This window comes from Leopardus geoffroyi, chromosome C2, assembly GCF_018350155.1.
Source record: "Leopardus geoffroyi isolate Oge1 chromosome C2, O.geoffroyi_Oge1_pat1.0, whole genome shotgun sequence".
Lineage (NCBI taxonomy): Eukaryota > Metazoa > Chordata > Mammalia > Carnivora > Felidae > Leopardus > Leopardus geoffroyi.
Window position 1 is genome coordinate 83,842,949 of NC_059333.1, and position 12,346 is coordinate 83,855,294.

Genomic DNA, 12,346 nt, shown 5'->3' on the forward strand with positions numbered 1-12,346 from the left:
AGAAGGAGGTTCAAGCTTTCCATTGCATCGTTCATTATAAAAGCAAAGGCCAAGAGAAATGGCTCTTTGAAATCACAACTGTCTTCAAGAATGGTGAATGTTGTTAAAAAACAACTATAAGTCAAGGCCTCTGTTCAAAGATTAAATGGCCCCTTTATTCAGTTGAGCCCCTTGAAGGGTTTACTTTAAGTTGGGCCTGGGGTGACTCGGAAAGGAGGAGCTGAGTGGCTCACTTCAAACTGTGTGGAGAATCTGGCCCTAGGGTGTGGTGGTGACAGGAAAGCAGGGAGAGGAGCAGAGAGAGAGGCATGAGCAAGGCCAGGATGTCCCTGGCTAGGTGTGAGAAGTGAGATATGTGTGGTGATGAGTGTCCGAGAGACCTTTGAGAACAGGTTGTCTACATGAGTGTCAGCTGGTGTAGGGCAGCCCTGTAACCTCTCCCCACAGCAGCCTTGTGTTCACGTCTCAGGGTTCCAAGTGTAAGTGCTGGTCCCAAGTGAATCATACTAGGGCCAGGGTAAAAGAGCAGAATGCATGGCTGGGGAGGCTGGGAATTAGAGCTGAAGGAGCTATGAGAGCACAGTTCTTCCTGCCCTATTCCATTTGCAGAAACCTCAGGAGAGCCTGGACTTTTCCACAGGCCCAGGATTGGGGCTTAAACCTGTCCTCTCTGGATCTCAAAGGGGCACAGCTACCCCAGCTGATATTAAGACCACATTTCAAGTAAGGTTTATTGAATGATGTGATGGAAGAAATGATTAAGATTTTGCATTTTCCTTATGCCCGTGCTTTGAACAATTACCCGTTTACGGGCAATTGGAAGTGGCTGAACCCAAAGGATACAAAGAGTGGGTTATTTAATTAAATCAATTAATTGATTAATTAATTTTTAAAAGTTCATTTTTGAGAGAGAGAGCACACAAGTGGGGGGAGGGGCAGAGAGAGAATTCCAAGCAGGCTCCATGCTGTCAGTGCATAGCCCATCGCACTGAACCATGAGATCATGACCTGAGCCAAAACCAAGAGTCAGGCGCTTAACCAACTGAACCACCCAGATGCCCCCAGAGAGTGGGTTATTTTAGTATAATATATGGCGAGAATGAGGGGACTTCTTTTTTTTTTTAATTTTTAAGTTTATTTATTTTGAGAGAGAGACAAGGTGAGCAGGGACAGGTCAGAAATGAGGGGATTTCTTGACTTGCTACTCGAGAAAAGTGACTTATTGCGAATTTAAGTTCCAAAAGACTCAAAAACTACTAGACTGTACTTCTTTAGTGATTTGACTTTGGCAAGTTGTGGGAACACTGACCTTGATATTTGTCCAGAGAGGTGCAAGGCTTTAGTCCCAAACCACGCAACTGGAGACTGTGCTCATTTTCCATTTCTGAATTGCTCAGAGCTCAGTGAAGTCACAGGTTTTGAAGAGTTACAGAGTTATTCGGCAGAAATAAGTTGCAATCTTGGCAAAAGTTTAATGACTTTGAATCATGTTTAACGTTTCCGTGGCTGCTGCGTTTTAGGAAAGGATTTCCATACAGTTAAGTAATTTCACAGAAATACTGTTTTCCTTAGTTATGATGATAATTTAAAACACATATAATATAAAAGCACTAATGCATTTTGCTCCCAGTGCATGGGCTGGGGAGTTGGTAGCAGAGCTTCAGCATGGGACTATGCTGAGGGGGCATGCTGGGATTGAAATCCTGGCTGAGTTCCTCTTACCCAGCTCTGCACCCCTGAGCAGGGCTACATCTGCTGGGGAAGAAGGGATGCCTTTTTTAATGTGCCTGCCAAGGGTGCTTCATAAGCAGGCAGTTGAAAGACCTTACTTAGCAAATGACACTGCATGACATCCTTGTCTCCCTTAGGCCATTCTGAGATGGGTTATCCCTTTGCAGGTGCCCACATTGAAGATAGGCAAGAGGAAACTTGGATGTACCTCAGAATGGATCCCTTTGGACCGATCAGTTCTTAGTTGCCTTGGGAAAATTAAAATAGTTTAGCAGACTTGCTATTTTTTTTTAATTTAAAAAATTTCTTTAAAATATGTATTTATTTTTGAGAGAGAGAAAGAGAGACAGCGTGAGCAGGGAAGCGGCAGAGGGAGACACAGAATCTGAAGAAGGCTCTGAGCTGTCAGCAAAGAGCCCGATGTGGGGCTCAAACTCATGAACTGTGAGATCATGACCTGAGCCAAAGTCAGACGCTCCACTGACTGACGCCCCTCCCCCCTTAAAAAAATTTTTAATGTTTATTTATTTTTGAGAGAGAGAAAGAGAGAGAGAGCATGAGTAGGGGAGTGGCAGAGAGAGAGGGAGACACAGAATCTCAAGCAGGATCCAGGCTCTGAGCTGTCAGCACAGAGCCCAACATGGGGCTCGAACTCACAATCCGTAAGATCATGACTTCAGCCAGAGTCAGTTGCTTAACCGACTGAACCACCCAGGCGTCCCTACAGACTTGTTATTCATTCTAGACAGCAAGTCTCCAGATGTTCCTGAATTAGCTTGGGCTTGCCTTATTAATGTATTGCATTTTTAAGAGCTTACAGATAAAAATGTATTATGCCCATGAGGCATTCTCAGAGTCTTTAGAGTTTCGGAGGTGAGGGGTAGACACCAGACCATAAGCTCCATGAGGGCATGGGCCTGGTTTTTTCATTTTCAGTGCTGCATATCTTGCTTTTAACACAGTGCTTACCATAGAGTATGCACTCAATAAATATATTTGGGGCGCTTGGGTGACTCAGTTGGTTAAGCATCTGTTTTCGGCTCAGGTCATGATCTTGCGGTTCGTGGGTTTGAGCCCCGCGTCCGACTCTATGCTGACAGCTCAGAGCCTGGAGTCTGCTCCAGATTCTGTGTCTCCCCCTTTCTCTGCCTCTCCCCCACTTGTGCTGTCTCTGTCTCCCTAAAAAATAATAAACATTAAAAAAATTGAAAAAAAATTTTTTTGATGTTTATTTATTCTTGAGACAGAGACAGAGCATGAACATATTTTTAAAAGTATATGTTTGAATTAAGTATGAATGGTGCTCTGTGGAGGTAGACCAGGACAAATCTCATACAATGGCTGACCAGAGGCAAAACCATATTTATTTGGGGACCCATCTAAAACAATGCCTTCTTTAAAATAACTTTTCAGGGAGCTGTGTTTTGTGTTAGTAAGAAGAGCTAAAAGTCAATGAGATTTTATAGAATTACATGTTTATTTGTATTTAACCCTCAACATTCAAGTGACTTTATTGATGATAGAGCTTCCTGAGAAACATGTGTGTAGGGCATTCACTATTTTATTTATCAGATTTTACTGAATATCGACTGTGCCTGACATGAGGGAGATACAAATATCCAAGACATAGTTTCTGCCCTCATGTTGCATATCAATATGTGTAATACAGGAATGGTTACTGTAATAGATGTTTCTAATAAAGGGTGTCAGGTGCCATGACAGAAATGCTCCGGGTTCTCTGTGCACAAATTTGAGACACATCTAAACCAGCCTGAGTAGGATGAAGGAAGGATTCTTGGAGGAAGTGGTGTTTTTGAATTCCTCCCAATATATATGGTTCCTTTGGATTGGGTGGGCTGTGGCTTTCCTATTTTCTCAGTCTTCAAAGGTGTAGTCCCACTAGAGGCTCTGCCCTGGGTTTGGCCACCTCTCTTTCCATGGAAAGCAGCTTACACCTGAAACTTAGACCTGAAAAAACTTCACCACTTACCCCCGCTTTGCGGATGCTACTTGATTTTGTGAAGGAGACCAGAATTGTACTTACATATCTTCTGACACTGGCCAAAATGTGTTGAAAAGAACCTAAGTAACCTTGTACTTAGGGATTTCTGAATGAAAAATAACCACTTATTTAAATGTTTCAGCTATAATGTTTACTGATTCTAAACTGGCCACATTCTTAGATGAAAAAATCTGATTCGATGTTGTAAAGTTTAAGATTCTCTTTTCAAGAATAAAAATTCAAATAACTTGTGTTCCATTCCTTAGTGTTTAGTTTTGTGAAGAACAGTAAGACAGGATGACACTACAAAAACTGGACCCTCTATCCTTTTTTTTTTAAATTTTTTTTAACGTTTATTTATTTTTGAGACAGAGAGAGACAGAGCATGAACGGGGGAGGGTCAGAGAGAGGGAGACACAGAATCTGAAACAGGCTCCAGGCTCTGAGCCATCAGCCCAGAGCCCGACGCGGGGCTCGAACTCACGAACTCACGGATCGCGAGATCATGACCTGAGCCGAAGTCGGCTGCTTAACCGACTGAGCCACCCACGCACCCCATGGACCCTCTATCCTTGGTGGTAGCAAAATAAAGAGCAAAAATTTGATTTGGGTTTGTCTCAATTTAAATAGAGTTTGTAGTATGTATGTAATTATCTATTGGTTGCACCCACGTCCTGTTCTCACTTAGGGTGCATTTTGAAAGGGGAGAAAATTTAAACTTATTGGTTATTAAAACAAGAGGCTAATAATATTCTAGATAGTAGGTGGTACTCAAGGCACTTATTGGTTGATTCATAGCTCCGCTGCTTGGTCAACGGTTGAAATGGAAAAAGATGTGATGGTTTGCAGTTATCTACAGATCATCTCCATCTGGATGACCCCTTTATACTTTAAACTCAACCCTAAACCTATATCTAAGCTCATCAGCTACTATGTCAACCCTGCTCTGCCTTCGTGCCTCCTGTCTTGGTAAAGGGTATCACCATCCATCTAGTTGCCCAAAGTAGAAACCTGGGCATTTTCCTTTATTTCTCTCTTTTCTTGTTTCTCTTGCCCCTCACTCCTTACTTCTCATTACCTACCAGATCCTGTTGGCTCTACCTTTCAGTTTTTATTGATTGATTGATTGATTGATTGATTGTTGTCCAGGGTTTATTAAAGATGTTACAGCACAGCAGAAAGATTTAAATGGTTCCATGTGGTATTTTGAAGTCAATTCATCCCAGCTGTAGGCTGGGTGACCTGAAGTTTGGATAGACTGCCGAAGTCTAAGTTTCATTTCCTTTAGTGTCAGGATCTACTTCAATGATCTCCTGATCCAGGACTGAGACCTCAGGAACGTAATTACTTCTTTCTCTCTCCTCCTGCTGCAGCTTGATGGAGATACCTGTCACTGGGCCGCTCTGAATCCGTTTCATCAGTTGTGTGATACAAGCCTGCTATCTTGTGGCTGAGCTTCTTGCTGGGAATAATGACGATCTCCTCTCACACGCACTTGTTGGTGTGGAAGTCATTGCCCAGGCACGTGTAGTACTTCTCCATGATGACCTGGGCACCTTCTTCATGGTTTTGGTGCAAATGCAGCCCATGTTGATGGTTTTGGTAAAAAATCGGCTCTACCTTTTAAATGCTACTTGAATCCATTAATTTTTCTCCACCCTTAGGGATACATCCCTCAGACCTCCATCATCTCTCACTTGGCTTGCTGGCAGGTAGCAGCTTTCTCATTTCCTTACCTTCCTTTTTACCTCACTCAAAGCCATTTTCCACATAACATCCGAGCTGATCTTCATAAAGTGCACATCTAATTGTCCCTTACTTGCTAAAAGCCTACAGAGGCCCTATACTGCCTCTAGTTAATGTCCAGGGTCCTGTGGCTCACAAAGCCCTGGAGGAACAGGTGCTGGGGGTCTTTTCAGCTTTGTCTGTTGCCCACCCCAATTTCCATGCCACAGTCAGCTTCCTTCTGTTCTTTGAATATTCCTTCCTCCCTCTTGCTCTAGGCTCCTCATGTTTTCCTTATATTTTAAGTGCTTACCAATCTCCTATTTGTGCTTCAGGTTTCGTCTTAAATGTGGCTTTTTCCATGAAAGCTTTTCCTGACTTTCTCAAGTCTACATCAGGTTTCCCTGTTAGGGGGCTCCTATACTTAGGGGGCTATATGTCCTTGGTCATAGCCCTGGTTGTGTCATCATTGCTTGACTGATTTCTCAAGTAGTTGATGAGACACTTGAAGATGAGGCTCTCTGTGTCTCAGTATTGTATCTCCAGTAATTACCACATGGTTGGTGCTCAATAAATATTTGTCTGTAGTTCATGGGAGTCTAAAAGGGATGATTGCCCTCAGAAAGATTTGATAGCAAATATAATAAAATAATTTTTTAAGGAATTTTATTCTCAACTCCATCTCTATTCTTTACAGTTCTGACCTCCAAATACTGTAAAGTTTTGACGAGTGCATGTAACAGGATAGCCTGCTATGGTAGAAAAAGCCCCAGATGTAGCCAACTTTTTTAAGGCTCTTACAACATGCCAGGCTGTGTCTGTGTTATGCACACTACACATATTATCTCATTTAATCCTCATAACAGCTCTATTGGATAGATATTGTTATCTTCATTTGGCAGATAAAGGAATTGAGGCACAGAGAATCAGACCTCTGTTCAAGTCAATGCTCTGTCACCTATTACCTGTGTGACCTTCGTCAAACAACTTCTCCTTCTGAATGTTCATCTTCTCAGCCATAAAATGGAGAAAACACTCGGTGACAACTTGGCTTCCAGATTTTTGGTTTTCTTGCACACCGTGTATATTACACCTTGGCCTCCCATAGGAAGGCCACTGATACAGTGCTGGATGTCATTGAACGAATGAATGTGAGCTGCAGCATGGTGATGTTCCAGCCCACCAGCCATCAGGACAGCATTAGCAGCATAGCTAGTATGTTTGCTCAGTTAAATATTTTGTTGCAACTTTTCCTTACTATACTATAAAAATATACGGAAAATGAAAATAAAAGTTCTGATGCTAGTGATTAATAAGAATAACTAACAGTTATTCAGCACTGTGCCAGTTATTAAGCTATTGGCTCTTAGCCTCAAACCCACTCTTCTATATTCTGCTTTGTGATGCAGGGATTGGCACTCTGCAAGCCACATTTTTCCTTTGCCAGCCGCTTCCTTTTAGGCTCTGTCAGTAAGTGACATTAGAGGGAGATTGCATGGCTAGATGAGGAGGAAGGGACTTACTCTTTCCTCTTTGCCTCTGTTTTTGTTTTTGTTTTTTTTTTTCCTGGTTGGCTTCCTGTTCCTGACATCAGCATCCGGCAATGCTGCTTCTTCCGCTCTGGCAGAGGCAGTTCATTCCAGAAGCAGTTTGCTATGGTTCAACTGTGTCCCCTAAAATTCATATGCTGTAGTTCTAACCCTCAGTATTCCAAGACGTGACCTTATTTGGAGATAGGATCTTTAAAGAAGCAATCAAGTTAACATGAAGTCATTAGGGTGAGCCCTAATCCACTATGACTGATGTCCTTATAAGAAGAGGAAATTTGGACACTGAGATATGCATAGAGGGAAGACAGTGTGAAGAGACATAAGGGGAGGATGGCTGTCTATAAGCCACAGATAGAAGGCTGGAACAGATCTTTTCTTCACAGCTCTCAGAAGGAATGCACCCTTCTGATACCTTGATTTTGGACTTTTAGCTTCCAGACCTGTGATACAACAGATTTTTGTTAGGTCATCCAGTCTGTGGTACTTTGTTATGGCAGCCCTAGCAAATAACATACAGTTCGATCTAGTTTGAGGTTTTACCATCTCACAAAGGCAAACTCATTGTATCTCTGCAGAGACACCAGCTCAGATAGCTGGCACCTCTTTTGGGAAGCCTGGGTCCCAAACCACTGGGATTCTTCTCCAAGCTTCTGAGTTGTAATAATGACAACCTCTTCCCTTTGTTCCCCAAGCCCTGTGAACTGCTTCCTGCTGTTGCTACCTCTGTGATAGCTGCGTGTTCTTTTTGCCTTTTCAATTACTTAGTTAACAATTATATATTACCTAGTTAAACATTCTCTATTTTAAGTTCTCTCTGTTAGGAGCCTCAGGGGAAGGTTTGCTGCTGGCAGAGCCTTGGGGGCACTACCCTGGCCTGGCAGAGCTATGGAGGTGGGGCCCCAGTGGGTCTGGAAGGCCAGGCATCAAGCCTAAGAGGGTTTTTCTCCAGACTGAAGATCTAATGGCATTTACCTTGCTGGGTTTTGTACTTACTTGAAACCTATCCTTCCTTCCTTCTTTCCTGTTCCTCCCTTTGGAATGGGAATGCCTGTCCTATGCCTGACCCATTGTTGTATTTGGGAAGCACATATAACTTGTCTGGTTTCACAGGGTCACAGCTGGAGAGGAATTTTGCCTTGGGATGAATCACAATTCTTTTTTTTTTTTTTTAATTTTTTTTTTCAACGTTTATTTATTTTTGGGACAGAGAGAGACAGAGCATGAACGGGGGAGGGGCAGAGAGAGAGGGAGACACAGAATCGGAAACAGGCTCCAGGCTCTGAGCCATCAGCCCAGAGCCCGACGCGGGGCTCGAACTCATGGACCGCGAGATCATGACCTGGCTGAAGTCGGACGCTTAACCGACTGCGCCACCCAGGCGCCCCGCGATGAATCACAATTCTAATCTCACTTATAATTGATTTAGATATTTAAATAAGAGTTTGGACTTTAGACTTTAGAGTTGATGCTGGGATGAGTTGAGGTTTTGGGGGTTGTTGGAATGGAATGAATGTATTTGGTATCCAGTAAGGACATGTTTGGGAGGGGGGCCAGAGGCAGAATGCTATGGACTGAATTGTGCCCCCACAAATTCATATGTTGAAAGCCCTAATCCCCAGTATGGTTCTCACAGAGAGAGTGGCAGAGAGATCTTTCCTGGCACAGCCTTCTCCAGGCTGTATTAGGTAACTTTCCCCTGTTGCTAGAGACGAGAATCAAAGAACTCACAAATTTAGCACAATCGAAACAAAGATGGCAACTCTTAAGCAAACCGAAAGTGATGAATTTTGTTTTCATTTGAATGTTCATTGGACTTAAGCCTACTTGCTGAGAGTTTAATTGTTAAGGAAAATAACTAAACTGCAGAACAAAATAAAATGTTGAAAATATATAAAGATTAGGTCCAAAAGGCCCCATAAAATTTAGGGTATCTTTTTTTCTCACAGTAGCCTGTATGTTTCATATTCTGTTCAGTTTTCCTCTTCACATGCTGGCCTCATTAGGCTGGGAGCATCTTGAGGGCAAGACTGGGGGCTATTTAGTCACCTCTGTATCTCTTAGTATCCACTTAGTATCCAGCACTGTGGCTGGGCCATGCTTGACATTTAATGCAAATTAATTAAACTTAAACTTCAATTCTGGAAAAGGGCCTGTTTGAACTCCCCATAGCCAGTGTCTTCTCCGACCTGTTGATGACCCAGATCAGAATCCATAGATAAAGGGACAGCCTGGTGAAATGGGTATACTTTGTCCAATTTAGACATAGAAATGACTTTCCGTTAAGGTGGGTTATTTTGAGAGGGTTAGACATGATTTACATGTCAGTCAGTCAGTCAGTGGCCAAAATGGTTCTCACGTCTGGAGGGAATTTATGTCTCTGCTCTTCTTTACTGAGGTTTTGAAACTTTCGTTACTTAATAATAGTTATCTATTTAGCACTACTGCATGTCAGGTGCAGTGCTGAGGGCTTTACACACTGATCTCTCCTTTAATAACCGCAACAATGCTATGAGATGGTGAAGCCATCTTACAGGTGAAGAATCTGAGGTTCTGCAAAGTTAAGCAAATTGTCCAATGCCACACTGGGAAATGCAGTAATGGGGATTAAAATGCACACTAGAGTTTGGACCTTTTCCAGTGGTGTTCTTTGCTGTTCAAGCAGAGCCCCTCACCCCTTAGAATGGGATGATGGATTTCCTGACTCTCTGTCCACACCAGGATCATTTCTCTAGGTATAAAAACTCAAAATCCCAATTATCCCTCTGAGAAAGTGATGGCTAAATTTTCCAACCCCCAGGTTGAACTGGTTAATACATCTTCCCCTTCTCACATGCCATGCTGGAGGAGGCAGTTTGCAAAGTGGCAATGTGAGGTTCGGAGTGAGCAAGGACCTTTACTTTGTATGCACCCCGCACCAACATCTGTTGTCATCTCTGTACTTGGAAGGGCTGATATGATGACTAATTATGTTATAGATAGACTGCTGGTTATATAGGGCACATTTAATATTTTCTCTTTTCATTTATATATATCCACAGTGCTGAGCAGCAGCATTGTTAACCCAATACGGGGATCGTGTAAAAGTCTTTCCTAAATGGCTTTGGAATGTGTTAAAATATTTCTACATAGTTTTATTTAAAATTTTCTTTAAGGTTGATTTATTTTTGAGAGACAGAGAGACAGAGCATGAATAGGGGAGAGGCAGAGAGAGAGGGGACCCAGAACCCGAAGCAGGCTCCAGGCTCCGAGCTGTCAGTACAGAGCCCAACATGGGGCCTGAACTCACAACCCATGAGATCATGACCGGAGCCGAAGTTGGACACTTAACCAACCGAGCCACCCAGGCGCCCCAAAGTTTTAAAGAATCATAAAAGATAAGAGCTACTGGATCATATTTACTGTATCAGGTTTCCAGTATGTTAAGGCTAGAAGAACTTAAGTTAATTCAGAAATCTCTGGATAATGTGGATGATATACCCATAGATATACATGAAAGTTTCCCTTGAAATGGAGATGCAGAAAAAGTAGATTTTATTAATTCAATGTTTTTCTTATTTTTCACCTGTCGTCTAAATGTGTATTGAAATTCTGTAGCTTGAAACTTCAAACAGACTTGATCACATTTCTTTACCCTGGATGAAGTGTCTTAAGGGTGAAAAGGCCACCTGGCTGTTTCAGAATGACATTGATTGGAAGTCCCCGTTCCCCAACTCCTCTGCCCCAAGCTACGCCTTGTCTTATTATCAGCTTATCAGGTTCACACTTTAATTCTAATGGTATACCCAGAGGTGACCATCTCTGCTGGACTTATTTACTCAAGTTGAAGGTTGTTGTAAGACCGAGTCCTTGGGGGAAGCGATGGCATGGGTGTGATGGTGGCATTCCATGCCCTGCCCCAGCAGTATTACTGCTGCCATGCTGCAGCATCCTATGCTTGGAGGGTGAGGAAAAGGGTGTCCTCACAGGCTGATCCTTCAGAGTGATTTTGAGCCTGTTCTTGTCTGCCTCTCAAGCATCATTCTTCTAAGTTGGAGATTTTGTGCTCCCCATACACCCTCCAAACATTTAAAAATTTTTTTTCAACGTTTATTTATTTTTGGGACAGAGAGAGACAGAGCATGAACGGGGGAGGGGCAGAGAGAGAGGGAGACACAGAATCAGAAACAGGCTCCAGGCTCTGAGCCATCAGCCCAGAGCCCGACGCGGGGCTCGAACTCACGGACTGCGAGATCGTGACCTGGCTGAAGTTGGACGCTTAACCGACTGCGCCACCCAGGCGCCCCCCCCCCCCCCAAACATTTTAAATTTAAAGTATAGAAAAATAGTATGATGAACTCCCATATACTCTTTGCTTTATCTCTCTCTTTCTATAAAATATTTTCTTTTGCTGAACCGTTTGAAAGTAAGTGGCAGGTATGATGCTTCACTCTAAAAACCACATGTATCAGCTGAGTACAAGGACACTGTTCTGCATAGCTATATGCTATTATCACATGCAAGAAACTTAACCTTGATATAAAATCACTGAGTATAGTTCATGTTTAAATTTTCCTTAGTCCTTAAAACATCCTTTGTAGCTATGTTTTTTGGGCAATGCAATCAAACCTTTAATACCACTTTTGTGCTAAGATGAATTCATACATAATTGGAAATGTCTTAGATTATCTCAAATATCCCAAGACTCAACTTTGATTAATTTTCTGTTTCAAACCTAAGTCAATTTTCAATAGTGTTTGATCTAACAATATATTGAAACATGTGACATTTGATGTTAGTACTTTTGGAACTGTGGAATAATGCATGTGCAATATTCTCAATGTGTTAAAACGAGAAAGAAACCTTTTTTTTTTTTAGCTGTTTTTGTTGTTCTTGTTGCTTTTTTTTTTTTTTTTTACCATGTTAGCAATTTTTAAGTGTAGAATTTAGTAGTGTTAAATATATTCATACTGTTGTGCACCAATGTCCATAACCCTTCTCATCTTGCAAAACTGAAACTCTGTACCCATTGCAGAGTAATGGCCCCTGTGGTAGCAACACTTCTACTTTCTGTCTCTATGACTTTGACTACTCTAGGTACCTCACATAAGTGGAATCATGCAGCATTTATCTTTTTGTGACTGGCTTATTTCATTTAGCATAGTTTCCTCAAAGTTCATCCATGTTACAGCACATGATAGGGATTTCCTTCATTTTTCAGGCAGCATAATGTTCGATCCTATGTAAATACCACATCTTGTTTTTCCATTCATCTGTCAGTGAACTTGGGTTGCTTCCGCTTTTTGACTATTGTGAATAATGCTGCTGGGAATATGAATGTTGTTTTTCTATTTGAATCCAG

General features: G+C 42.2%; 1 pseudogene; it reads right to left on the reverse strand.

Annotated features, from left to right (window-relative positions):
• Window positions 1-4,945: 4,945 nt before the first annotated feature.
• LOC123576136 lies at window positions 4,946-5,322 on the reverse strand (annotated as a pseudogene).
• Window positions 5,323-12,346: the final 7,024 nt, after the last annotated feature.